Raw genomic sequence first — 13,078 nt, 5'->3', positions numbered from 1 at the left:
GCTGTACATATTAAGGTTTGCATAAAATGTATGTACATTAATTTTATTGTACTGCTGGTTGAATTGAACAAGCTAAAGTAAATGTAAAATGTGCATACTTTTCCCCTCTTTCTTTTAGTTTTACAAAAAAAAAAAAGAAAGACATTGAGTAGGACAATTGCCAGTAAAGTCACTTAAGTTATACAAACTGCTATCAATTGTTTGGGAGAGAAAAATAATTATTATGCCCATTATTTGTAGTATTTTCATAGCAATTTAAACTACCCCTTCAACATGTACAATAAGAAACAAAAGCTATGGTTTTGACTGCATATAGTCTGTGGAAGAATGACTGAATGGCGGTGAGAACGTCAAAATTTGCTACACTGATCTCGTATTTAAAGGGGCCGTTGCAGCATATCATAGTTACATTCCCGCATAAAACATGCTTTCTAGCGTGAAAATGTTGCGCACTTTTTATCACATTAATTTACAAATGGAAGATCAAGTTCCATGTGGTGTGGCTTTGCTCCATTTAATTATCCAATGTGTCCATATGTCTGAACTATCCTGAAGCAGCAATACTGTTTTCTATTGTCGCATGAGATTCCCGCTTTATATATATATATATATATATATATATATATATATATATATATATATATATATATATATATATATATATATATATATATATATAACATTAATGCATATCTGTAACTCACCAGTTTTTAATGTATGTTCCTGTAAGAAAACATTGCAAATATTTGGAAATCTGGTGACCGCAATAATTAAACTCTTGGAAACAACTGTGGTCGTAAAGTTCACAGTGACTGTGTTCTCTGCAATACTCTCAAGCGGTGGATTTCTACATTCTGATTGCTTGCCGCTGAACCGCGTCATAGCTCATTACCATAAAGTTGACTTTATTTTAACTCTCCTCGATGGCCACACTGGCGAAGACGCAACGTGCTTTTTATCACCACCGGCTCTCATTGAAAATGAATGACTTCAGCTACTTTGATGCTCTTACCGCTTTCAGTGTGAATGTACAGTAACGCTCGGCCATACACACAACAACCACAGATATATTTTAGCAACTTTAGGACACGATAAACATGATAATTTTGCATCATCACGGGTGACAGGTAATGCTTGAAATTTAAACATCATGTCTGTTTCCTAAGATGCATCAATTACGTCAAGTATCCACTTTTTTCTTGTGATTGAATGTTAAATCGGCCCTCCTATGAATTGTCAGTCACTGAAATGGCCCCTGCCAATTTGAGTTTGAGACTCGCCCAAAATTGACATTTACAATGGGAAATAAAATGATTAGTTCATGAAACATGCAGATGGCTGCTCTGAGCACAATAAATATCAGATGAAGTGAGTCATACAGTTTTTAATCCACTTTTAACTTTAATATTTGGTATTTCTACTTTTTTCAGTACAGCTGCACATATCTCTGGCATAGTGTCAGTGTTTTTTTTTCTGAGAACTTGTGAAGGAATATGATTGTTTAACATTGGCAGTGAAATAAATTTCCTTATGGTGGCTCTATTCAGGGATTTTACAGTGCTTAATGATGACTTTGTAGATATTTCAATTATTTCATGGGTATTGTAATGGTGAGTTCAACAAAAAGGCTGAAACACTTACATATACATCTGTTCTTATAATTTTAGCCACAACTATAACGCCCTATTCATATGGGACATCAACATTAATGCATCTTATTTATGTTGGATGGAGTGACGTCAAGCATTTCTGAAACTGAGTTGTGTGTCTGTCGTATTGCTTTGTGTCCATTGCTCATGGCAGAAGTTTAAAAATGTTAAACTTTTCAAGTACCAATCCAGGCTTCAGCCAATCAGATCACTTTATGCAAATGTGTAACAGACACTAACCAATCACACATATGCAACACCGGAGAAGACCAGCATTTTGAATAGCAGTCAAAATGGAGGAAATACTTATTCAGGGTTCCCACAGGTCATGGAATTTTAAAAGGTCTATTGCAGACTTTAAAAGTCAGGCAATTTTATATATACCAATCCAATTACATTATATAATTTAACCTATCATCACAAACCTTAACCAGTCATCACAGTGGTTCACTATTATGATTATAATACCTCCAGGTCTTGAGTCTTGAGCATCTGGGCTCCCAAAGAGCCTCTCACGCCTTCAAATGCCACTACGTGTTCTTTACTTGTCGGCATGTCTTTAGAGGCAAGTCAATTATTATGTAAGAAAAAGACTCACACAGCTTCTCCTACTGCAGCTTATTCCATTTTTCTTTTTAATGTTTGGTGCCAATTTATCAGGTATTGATGATTTTGTTCTCCTTGACTTGTTGGATGAAAACTGATGGATTTGCATTACTTGCAAATCTTTTATAAGATATAGATCTTTTATCCAGTTTTGCGCATTTAAATTTAATTTGCACCTTTAGATGGAAATGTAGCTATTGTTATAGTTTAGTCTTTTTTTTCATGCCATTGTATAGCTTTACCACTTGTCAACCAGCAACAAAAATTTAAATATATGATTTTTTACATCATTAAGCAGTATAAGTTGTTTTGATAGCTAAGGGGCCATTCACATTTTGCGTCTTTTGCATGCGCAAATTCATTATTTCAAAAGAAGGCGTCTGGTATGCACGCGCATATTGGGAACAACGTGAAAGTGGCACAACGAGCTCGCACTTTCCAGGGACACCTCGTTGAAAACATCGAAACTTTTCAGAATGCTGCAAGCGCACTGCGAGTCACATGACAACAGCTGACCAATCAGCTTCATAGTTTGTATGGAATATACTTATTACTTCAGACAAACACAGAACACCCAAACACTGCAGTGCAGTAATTTTCTCCATAAATAAAACTTGTATCAGAGCTGCAACAATTTCTCGCGTGGAAAATGGAGAGGGAAGCTTTTAGATGTGAATGGACCCTAAAAATTTATGGAAGTGAATGAGACTGGAAGTCTTGACACATTGGGCACTATCATACACTCTGCGCAGTAAGGTGCCAGACGCGTATGGCGAAATTTGTTGCTATTTTTAGACCAGCGCAACAGTATTTTTCAGGTATTGCGCCACATTGTTTAAATCCATTTGCGCCACTTTGTGGACTTAAGGTGTGCTTATGGGTATAAAAACCACTGCCTCCATGCTCTTCTTCACCTCTGGGGGCTTTTTTCAGTTTATTCATGACAGTTTGCATTTGTATAATGTTATTATTATTATCAGTATTTATTACATGCATATTTATATTAGTTTTAATAAAAACAACTTTAGATTTGTCCACCTCTCGGGTTTTGGAGACATACGCATCACCTTATGGGGCATAAGAATGGGTTTGGATATAACTCAGTTTTTTGACCACAGTTCGTTATTATTGTTCATATATTCAATTGCTGGAAATTAGAACTGAATTTAGAAATAGTTTTAAAACAAAGCTTTGCGTTCAACAAACAAAATTAATTATGTAGGCTAATGGATGACTTCAGTGGAGTGAGTTTTCACCGTTTCCTTATCCACGAAAGTAGAGTGAAAGTAAAGAGGCCGAATGGAGCAGGTTTGTTCTTTATCCACTCGCTACGAGCGTTTTCTCGCTAGTGAAGCATTCAGTTTTTCCACTTTTTAAAGTCCGCCATGTAAACAACAAAAGCGCCAAGGCGCGACACAATTGACTCTTAAAGGGAATGTGAGATGAGACTCTGATTGGTTTAATGCCATTATGCTCCAAACACACTCATAACTCATTAAGAGAATAAGCACAACCCTGTTAGACCATGCCCTGCTGCGCAGAGTGTATTTTTCCGTCCTTAAAATAGCAAAAGTGGATTCAGACACGCCCTTAATGGCCAAACCTTTGCACCATGTGCTTTAGACTTTGTGCCTAGATCGTTAAAATAGAGCCCATGAAGTTACAAAGGTGACATATCTCATTATATCAATAATAGGGTGAGTGGGTTATGGAAATTTAGCTTATAGCCAGTGAAAGTCAGGGAAACGTTTTGGAATTTGACATTTGACTTTGAGAGTGGGAACCCTGATTTTTCATGGTTTGTAATCACCCAGTACATTATAGTCTTTATATACATGTTACCCGGAGGGACTAAGCCTGCAAGGCGGTGGCAGAGGCGGTTGGTAAATATGCTGTGTATAGTGATATGCGATTGGCAGGAAGTGATTAGCATGAAGCTTCAGATACACCCTCCGTCAAGCATTAACCTCAACGCCCCATATAAATGGTGTGCAAGTTATGTGGTTCAAGTGCACTATGCCCTTATTTTCTTTTCTTTACCATTTCTGATAAAGATGTCTCTTTTAGGTTTCATTTAAGTGCCTCAAGCAATCTCTTGAACGCCTTTTTAAAATATGATGTTATGAGTCTCACATAGTTAAGAAGGCTGCATTTAATTTAACTATATCGCTGGATATTGTCATCGATTTAAACATTACAGATTTTATTTATCCGATCAGAGTTTTTATATGGGCTAGGTAAGGTTGCTAAACATTGGGCTCTCAGAAATTCTGTATATTTAAACCAATCAGATGACTAGTTATATGCATCAGACGTTTAGCCACTAGTGGGTTGAGTCTAGGGGCATGTCTAGTAATGATAGTGGAGATTTTAAAAAGGGATGAGTCACAAGGTCCTGTTTGGGAATGGATATTTGTTTTTGAGCTTTCACACATCAACAGTGCAAAATTATAGAACATTTTAAAATTGGCTTAGTGCACCTTTAAATGTACAAAAGAGGATTGGGAAATACAAGAAGAGGCTCCAAATGATTCTGTTTTTTTCCACACTGCTGCTTTTTTAAGGACATTAGGACAACAGCCACATTTAAATGTTCTCATGTGTTAACGATTCATCTCAGCAGTTACTCAAGCAAACTGAATATTTCCCCTTTGGCAGTTTACAATGTTTTTACATAATCATACATAAATGATTTGCAATACTTTGAAGATCTACTGAAGCAGACATCAACCAGGTGACGTATATAGTTCAGGTCCTCGGAGAGCATGTACGGGGATATTTATAGGAAAAGACAATACGGCTTCATTGCCCGGAACAGAAGACAAATGACCATGGGGAAAATGAAGCCGCTAAGGTTCTCCTTAACAAACAGAAAAAAATGTCTCTGAATTGTGACAGCACTAAAAGCCCGGGTGCAGAGATGGCCTGCTTTACTTTCCCTCAGGGCTGAGCGCGAGTGTAGTGTTGACTGTACATTATAATGACCTCTGAAGACAAGATGCTAAATCACAGAAACTATGACTGTGTGGAAAGTAAGCGCAAGAATTTTGTTACTTTTGGCCTGGATAGCGTGGATAGTGGGAGAGTATATGCACAACCACACACACACACACACACCTGCATGCATATGTATATATATATATATATATATATATATATATATATATATATATATATATATATATATATATATATACATACATACACAGTGCATACGGAAAGTATTCATTGCTTTTTTTTCCACATTTTTTATGTGACAGCCTTATTCCAAAATGGGTTAAATTCATCGATTTCCTCAATATTCTACACACAATACCCCATAATGACCATGTAAAAAAAGATTTTTTTTAAATTGTTGCAAACCTGAAAAATCACATGTTCATAAGTATTCACAGCCTTTGCCGTGAAGCTCTAAATTGAGCTCAGGCACATTCTGTTTCCACTGATCATTCTTGAGAAGTTTCAACAGCTTAATTGGAGTTCACATGTGGTAAATTCAGATTTGAAAAGGCATACATCTGTCTATATAAGGTCCCAGGGTTGATGTTTATGTCAAAGCACAAACCAAGCATAAAGACAAAGGAATTGTCTGTAGACCTCTGAGACAGGATGGTCTACAGGCACAAAGCTGGTAAAGGTTACAAAAACATTTCTGCTGCTCTGAAAGTTCCAATGATCACAGTGGCCTCCATCATCCGTAAGTGTAAGATATTTGGAACCACCAGGACTCTTCCTAGAGCTGGCCGGCCATCTAAGCTGAGTTATCGGGGGGAGAGTGTCAATAACCCGATGGTCACTCTGTCTGAGCTCCAGCATTCTTCTGTGGCGAGAGGAGAACCTTACAGAAGGACAGCGATCTGTGCAGCAATCCACCAATCAGGCCTGTTTGGTAGAGTGACCAGACGGAAGCCACTCCCCACCTGGAATTTCCCAAAAGGCAAACGAAGGACTCTGGGTCTGATGAGACTAAAATTTAACTCTTTGGAGTGAATGCCAGGCGTTACGTTTGGAGAAAACCAGGCACTGCTCATCACCAGGCTAATATCATCTCTACAGTGAAGCATGGTGGTGGCAGTATCATGCTGTGGGGATGTTTTTCAGCAGCAGGAACTGGAAGACTAGTCAGGATAGAGGGAAAGATGAATGCAGCAATGTACAGAGAAGTCCTGAATGAAAACCTGCTTCAGAGTGCTCTTGACTCCAGACTGGGGCGACGGTTCATCTTCCAGCAGGACAATGACCCAAAGCACACCGCCAGAATATCAGTGGAGTGGCTTCACTACAACTTGTTGAATGTCCTTGAGTGGCCCAGCCAGAGCCCAGACCTAAATCCAATTAAACATCTCTGGAGAGATCTGAAAATGGCTGTACATTGTTGCTTCCCATCCAACCTGATAGAGCTTGAGAGGTACTGCAAAGAGAAATGGGCAAAAAATTCCTAAAGACAGGTGTGCCAAGCTTGTGGCATCATATCAAAAAAGACTTGAGGCTGTAATGGCTGCCAAAGGTGCATCAACAAAGTATTGAGCAAATGCTGTGAATACTTATGTACATGTGATTTTTAATAAATTTGCAACAATTAAAAAAAAAATTACATTGTCATTATGGGGTATTGTGTAATTTTGAGGAAATAAATTAATTTAATCAATTTTGCAATAAGGCTGTAACATAAAAAAATGTGGAAAAAGTGAAGGGCTATGAATACTTTCCGGATGCACTGTATATATCAGTGCTTCCCTTCCCACAGGTTTGAAATACACTTGCGGTGGTGGCTGGATTAAAACCCACTATTTACCCACATCACATAAATAGTAAACTATATGCGACAAACGAAACATGATTTAATTTTTAACAATAATTTTATTTATTATGACACTGTTATACACTGTAAAAAAAAAAAAAAAAAAGACAGTTAGAATAGAAAAGAAATCCACTATTTCTCTTACTTTTATGCCATTCAGGAGCCATGTGCACCCACTGACAAGTAAAATCTGCTTCTCTCTTGCTTTCAAGTTCAAAGCAAACCTGAATGCCAAAGCATTTTAGATATTTATAAAATATGTAATATATTGACATCATAAAATTAATAGAATATACAGCAAATGAGAAATAAATGACGGACAATATCTAAAAATTATAATAATTACAAGATTAAGATGTGTAGATTAAGTAAGGGAAATGTATTGATTAAACATTACTAATGGTATACAGATATTTTGCAGCCAGTTTAGACCAGTCGTTTTGTCCTCTTCGAGTATATATTAAAGTTTTTCTGATTCATTTAGATTAAAGAATGAATTAAGTATTAGGGCTGGGAGAACAATCGAAAGGTAATCGAAATCGACACTGAGAACCTATTATCGATTACATTTTTCCATGTCAATTTTTACTTTTCCTACCGGGGACCACAGGATCTAATCTGTTATATGCAGACGATGTTGTTCTGTTGGCTTCATTGAACATGGATCTTCAGCATGCTCTGGGGTAATTTGCTGTTGAGTGCCATGCGGCTGGGATGAGAATCAGCACCTTTAAGTCAGAGGCCATGGTGCTCCACCGGAAAAAGGTGGTTTGCCATCTCCAGGTCCTTACCCCAGGTGGAGGAGTTCAAGTAGGGTTTTGTTCACGAGTGAGGGAAGGATGGAACTTTAGATTGACAGGCGGATCGGTGCAGCGGCAGCAGTAATGCGGTCGATTAACCGGTCCGTTGTGGTAAAGTAGGCGCTGGGCCGAAAGGCAAAGCTATCGATTTGCCGGTCAATCTACATTCCTACTCTCACCTGTGGTCATGAGTTTTGGGTCACGACCGAAAAGACAAGATCTTGGATACAAGCGGCCGAAATGAGTTTCCTCCACAGGGTGGCAGGGCGCACCCTTATAGATCGGGTGAGTGGCTCTGTCACCCGGGAGAAGCTCGGAGTAGAGCCGCTGCTCGTCCACATTGAGAGAAGTCAGCTGAGGTGGCTCTGGCATCTGTTTCAGATGCCTCCTGGGCGCCTACCTAGCTGATAAAGCAGATGAAAATAAATTAATGAATGAATGAACTTTCCCTACCATACAGTATGTGAAGTCACGTGACCCTGCTCTGTTATGGCTAATTTATACTTATTATATTATGATTAATATTTATTATATTATTCTGATATTATACTTCTGCCAAGCGCATGCATACGTTCCGGTGCAACATTCGCATTCCTGTGCACCTCTTAAAAAAATTAACTACACAATACAACAACATGTAGCACAAGCTTTGTGACTGGTCGGTTTGGTAGTGGTGACAAGGGTGGGCGGCACGGGAAACCGCGTTTTAGGCAATGTGTGCTTTATTTTCAGTTGTTCAGCGTTGATGTTCAATAAATAATCATAGATGGCAGATGGTGTTTGTTCACTTCAATTATTTTAAAATCAAGCAATGCACCCTTCATTCAGAAATCTCTGATTTGTAATATATGAGCATATTTACTGTACAAAACTTGTCAGTGAACTCTGAGGGCAAAAACATCAAATAAATAAATAAAATAATCGTTCATTAATCCTAATCGAGTTAAAATGCTCAATTAATCGAGATTTTGATTTTAGGCCAAATCACCCAGCCCTTTATGTAATGTTTCTCTCACTCTCTCGTGTTAGCTGTTAAGCCAAGTGAAAGTAGGCTTGAGTAAAAAGTTGATGCACAATCGCATAACGACAGCTTTAGAAAGCAAAAACCAAAACCGATTTGTGGACATTTTAGGAGCTTTAAAAACCCAGGCCAGGCGAATTTAAGTCTCAAAAAGGCAGGTCTCTGCAGTGCACGTGAGATTACCTGTGGGAGTGTTGACAGCTCACTCGCACAGAACGAAACTGGTAAACTAGGGAAGATTTTCCACTACTTAATCGATCACAAATGTGTGGTTATATTGGCCAGATACAAAAAAAGTGTAAAAGGATGATAATATTAGTAAGAAAAAAGTGTCACTAAATATACTTGGGCAGCCGTTAATATATCTGGGCAGCCCGCCCAACTAAAGTCTATTTGTGGGAAGCTGTGTATGTCTCTCTGTGTGTGTGCGCGTGTGCGTGTGTGCGTGCGTGCGTGTATATATATATATATATATATATATATATATATATATATATATATATACAGTTGAAGTCAGAATTATTAGCCCCCCTTTAATTTTTTTTTTTCTTTTTTCAATATTTCCCAAATGTTGTTTAACAGAGCAAGGAAATTTTCACAGTATTTCTGATAATATTTTTTCATCTGGAGAAAGTCTTATTTGTTCCATTTCGGCTGGATTAAAGGCAGTTTTGCTATTTTTTTAAAAACAATTTTAAGGTCAAAATTATTAGCCTCTTTAAGCTATATTTTTTCAGAGAGTCTACAGAACAAACCATCAATATACAATAACTTGCCTAATTACCCTATCCTGCCTAGTTAACCCAATTAACCTAGTGAAGTCTTTAAATGTCACTAAGCTGTATAGAAGTGTCTTGAAAAATATCTTGTAAAATATTATCATGGCAAAAATAAAAAAATCAGTTATTAAAAATGAGTTATTAAAACTATTATGTTTATGAATGTGTTGAAAAAAATCTTCTCTCCATTAAACAGAAATTAGGGAAAAAAATAAACTGGGCGGCTAATAATTCAGGGGGGCTAATAATTCTGACTTCAACTGTATGTATGTGTATATATATATATATATATATATATATATATATATATATATATATATATATATATATATATATATATATATATATAAGCTTAAAACTTCTCATCCCAATCACATTGTCCGATAAGCTTAAAACTTTCCCATCCCAATCACATTGTCCGCTTGTAATTGGTAATTGGAGAGACAAAAATACATATTAAGTGCGAACAGGGCCAAAGATTCTGCGGCAAACCCAGTCAGTTGTCACTACCCCATTTTAAGAACCACTGCTCAAGAGCAACGTTTCTCAATCCCGGTCCTCGGTTCTCAACCCCACTGCTCTGCACATTTATCTTTGTCCATTTTAGATGTTTGTTTCAATTTGACTACAATTGCCTTGCAAAGTTGACTCTACAGGATAACCTCCCATGATTCCAGTTTGAATTTCCTATGCTCAGTTGGAGAGCAATGCAGGAGATGGGAGTAGGGAGCGATGCATACTGTATAGGGACCTGTCAGTCTGAACACAGTTCATGCATGGAGCTCTACTAATGAGATGGTTATCTGAATCAATTGGGTTAAATAAGAGAAACGTGTGAAATATGCAGAGCCGTGAGCCAGGATTGAGAAACACTGCTCTAAAGTATTGGAGACGTGTTTCTGGAGTGACCATTCATGTTTCTCTTTCTCGTGCAGGGGTGCCTGGTGAGCCACTGTCCTGCAGAGTTTAGCTCCATTCCCAATTAGGCATACCTAGTCTAGTGGTCACCAGAATAACAGTACTAGCTTGAGTCCATTGTGCCAAATGTGAAGGGGGATTATGGTGTTGGGTTGTTTATTAGGAGTTGGCCTTGGCCTCTTAGTTTTAGTGAAAGGAACTCTTAATATTTCAGCATCCAAGGTATTTTGGATAGTTTCATGCCCCCCAACTTTGTGTGAAAAGTTTTCAACATGACATGAGTACACAAAGCAAGCTCCATAAAGACATGTATGACATGGCAGGGGGCCGCCAGCTGTTATTAATAGAAAGAACATTCTTAATAGATGTAAAATATCTAGTATAATTTGATGTTAAAAAAATAATAATAAATTGTTACTGTTCGATTTTACAGATTTGGTTTAATAACGACCAGCTAATCATATACAGCATACACTGCTGTCAGTGGGTCCAGTGTTCCAGTTTTCTGCCAGTTTTGTCTGCTTGCCTGACTTGAGATCCGCAAATGAAGGCAAATAAATTGGTATATAACTGAGCAACAAGGACGCATTATGAATGCTCGTTCACTCTGGAAGCATCAAGTAATGGGATCGCTGTGTTTTGGCTTGTCAAGCACAGTGGAAGCTTTGTGGTTTCAGTCATTAAGGTCAAATGTTGCACACAAATCTAAGACAAATTTTCATGGGAGTGAGGCTAAACTACATTAATGGAGAAGAACCTGTCTGAACATGCTCTGCCTGTTCCCTGATTGCTGAGTAAGTGACCAACCTGCCACAAATACCGGGTTCAATTAAAAACTGCAGTGGGCCTCAAAACATAAGACTTCTGCGTCAAGCGCACGCATATGGTCTGGCACAGCCTTCACATAGCCCTCACTGTGGCTGACGCGTACCTCTCAAATACTGTAACTACACGTCACAACGACGCATAGAGCACGCACTGTGATTGGTCGGCTTGGTATTGGTCATGAGTGTGGGCTTCGCTGAGAGGCACGAGCCTGATGGAGCGAGTGTTTACAAGTGTCAAGTCTCGTGAAGGAGCTCCAGTTGGAAACTTTTGTTTTGCGTTTACCATATAATTAAACTTGTTGTACGTCCGCCGGTTCCCACCTCCGAATGATCGAGTTTTAGCTACGTTTTAGGTAGCGTTCAGAAAAAACAAAACAACCGTGAAGAAACTTAACTAAGAGGAACATAAAAACCTACTGCCTGCTAGCGTTTTGAAACTGTTATTGCAGAGCAACATAAACAAAACACAAAAGTAAAATTGCACAACTACACGCAAGGCTTGTGACATGGATCATGGCCAGGGCTTAATTTGTGCCGGAACAAGCTATGAATTCTGATCCCGCACCTCATTTTACCAATCCTCCTCCTCACATGTACCCCCGCCCTGCCCTGCCCTGCCCGCTCTTTACTTTCTTCCGCACTCCCCAACCCTCTTCATTTCTTTTGCGACTCCCCAACCCTCTTCATTTTTTTCCGCGACAACACCCCATCCCCCCTCTTCACTTTCGGCCACAACAATTCAATTCACCTTTATTTGTATAGCGCTTTTACAATGTAGATTGTAAAGATTGTAGAAGATCATAGTAAATTGAAACAGTGTAGTTCAGTTTTCAGTGTTTAAGTTCAGTTCAGTTTAGCTCAGTTCAGTGTGGTTTAATAATCACCACTGAGAGTCCAAACACTGAAGAGCAAATCCATCGATGCGCAGCTCTACAGATCCCGAACCATGCAAGCCAGTGGCGACAGCGGCGAGGAAAAAACTTCACCAATTGGCGAAAGTGAAGAATTAAAAACCTCAAGAGAAACCAGGCTCAGTTGGGCACGACCATTTCTCCGCTGGCCAAACGTCTTGTGCAGAGCTGCATTCTAGGTGCCAGAGGATGGAGAAGCTGGACATCTGTGTGACTCGTCTGTCCCTGGAGCATCACAGGAATCAGTCTCATGCTCTCTACTCTTCCATGACCACCACAGCAGCTGCTCAGGATATGACCTAGTCCATGATTATAGAAACCTTGGGATCATCTCGTAGCTGGTCTTGGATCGCATCAGTGGCGCTGCACAGTCTCTGGGGGCCTCGGAATGAGTATCCACAGGTGGAAATAGAGAATAAAGAGAATAATTAGCGTAGCTGCTGTTTATAGTGTATATAAACGAGAAAACCTGCGTGGAGCACATTCTTGTATCATACCGTTATGTGATGCATTGAGTGTATGACTTACACCAACCCACCATCACCCCCCGCCCCCCTGCTCTACACTTTCTTTCGCGATGCCTTTCTCTCTTTTGGTAGCATGCCGGATCCATTACCCCGATCTGTTCCGGGACCTCGCAATTTACAAATTAAGCACTGGTCACGGCGATCACTCGGCACAGAAGTATAAATCAGCCTTTACGTGTATGTTTTAGTGAGTCGTAAGTAAAAAAAAAAAAAAGAAATTTAACTAGTCCAGACATCAA

The 13,078-nt window shown here is 38.8% G+C and overlaps 1 protein-coding gene across 1 annotated transcript in view; it reads left to right on the top strand.

Moving 5' to 3' along the window:
* Positions 1-13,078, top strand: part of homer3b (homer scaffold protein 3b) — a 79,377-nt gene that overhangs the window by 58,055 nt on the left and 8,244 nt on the right. The window lies entirely within an intron of this gene.

Source organism: Danio aesculapii, chromosome 11, assembly GCF_903798145.1.
Source record: "Danio aesculapii chromosome 11, fDanAes4.1, whole genome shotgun sequence".
Taxonomy (NCBI): Eukaryota; Metazoa; Chordata; class Actinopteri; order Cypriniformes; family Danionidae; genus Danio; species Danio aesculapii.
The sequence above is the reverse complement of the archived record's forward strand: the minus strand, read 5'-3'. Positions and strand labels throughout refer to the sequence as shown.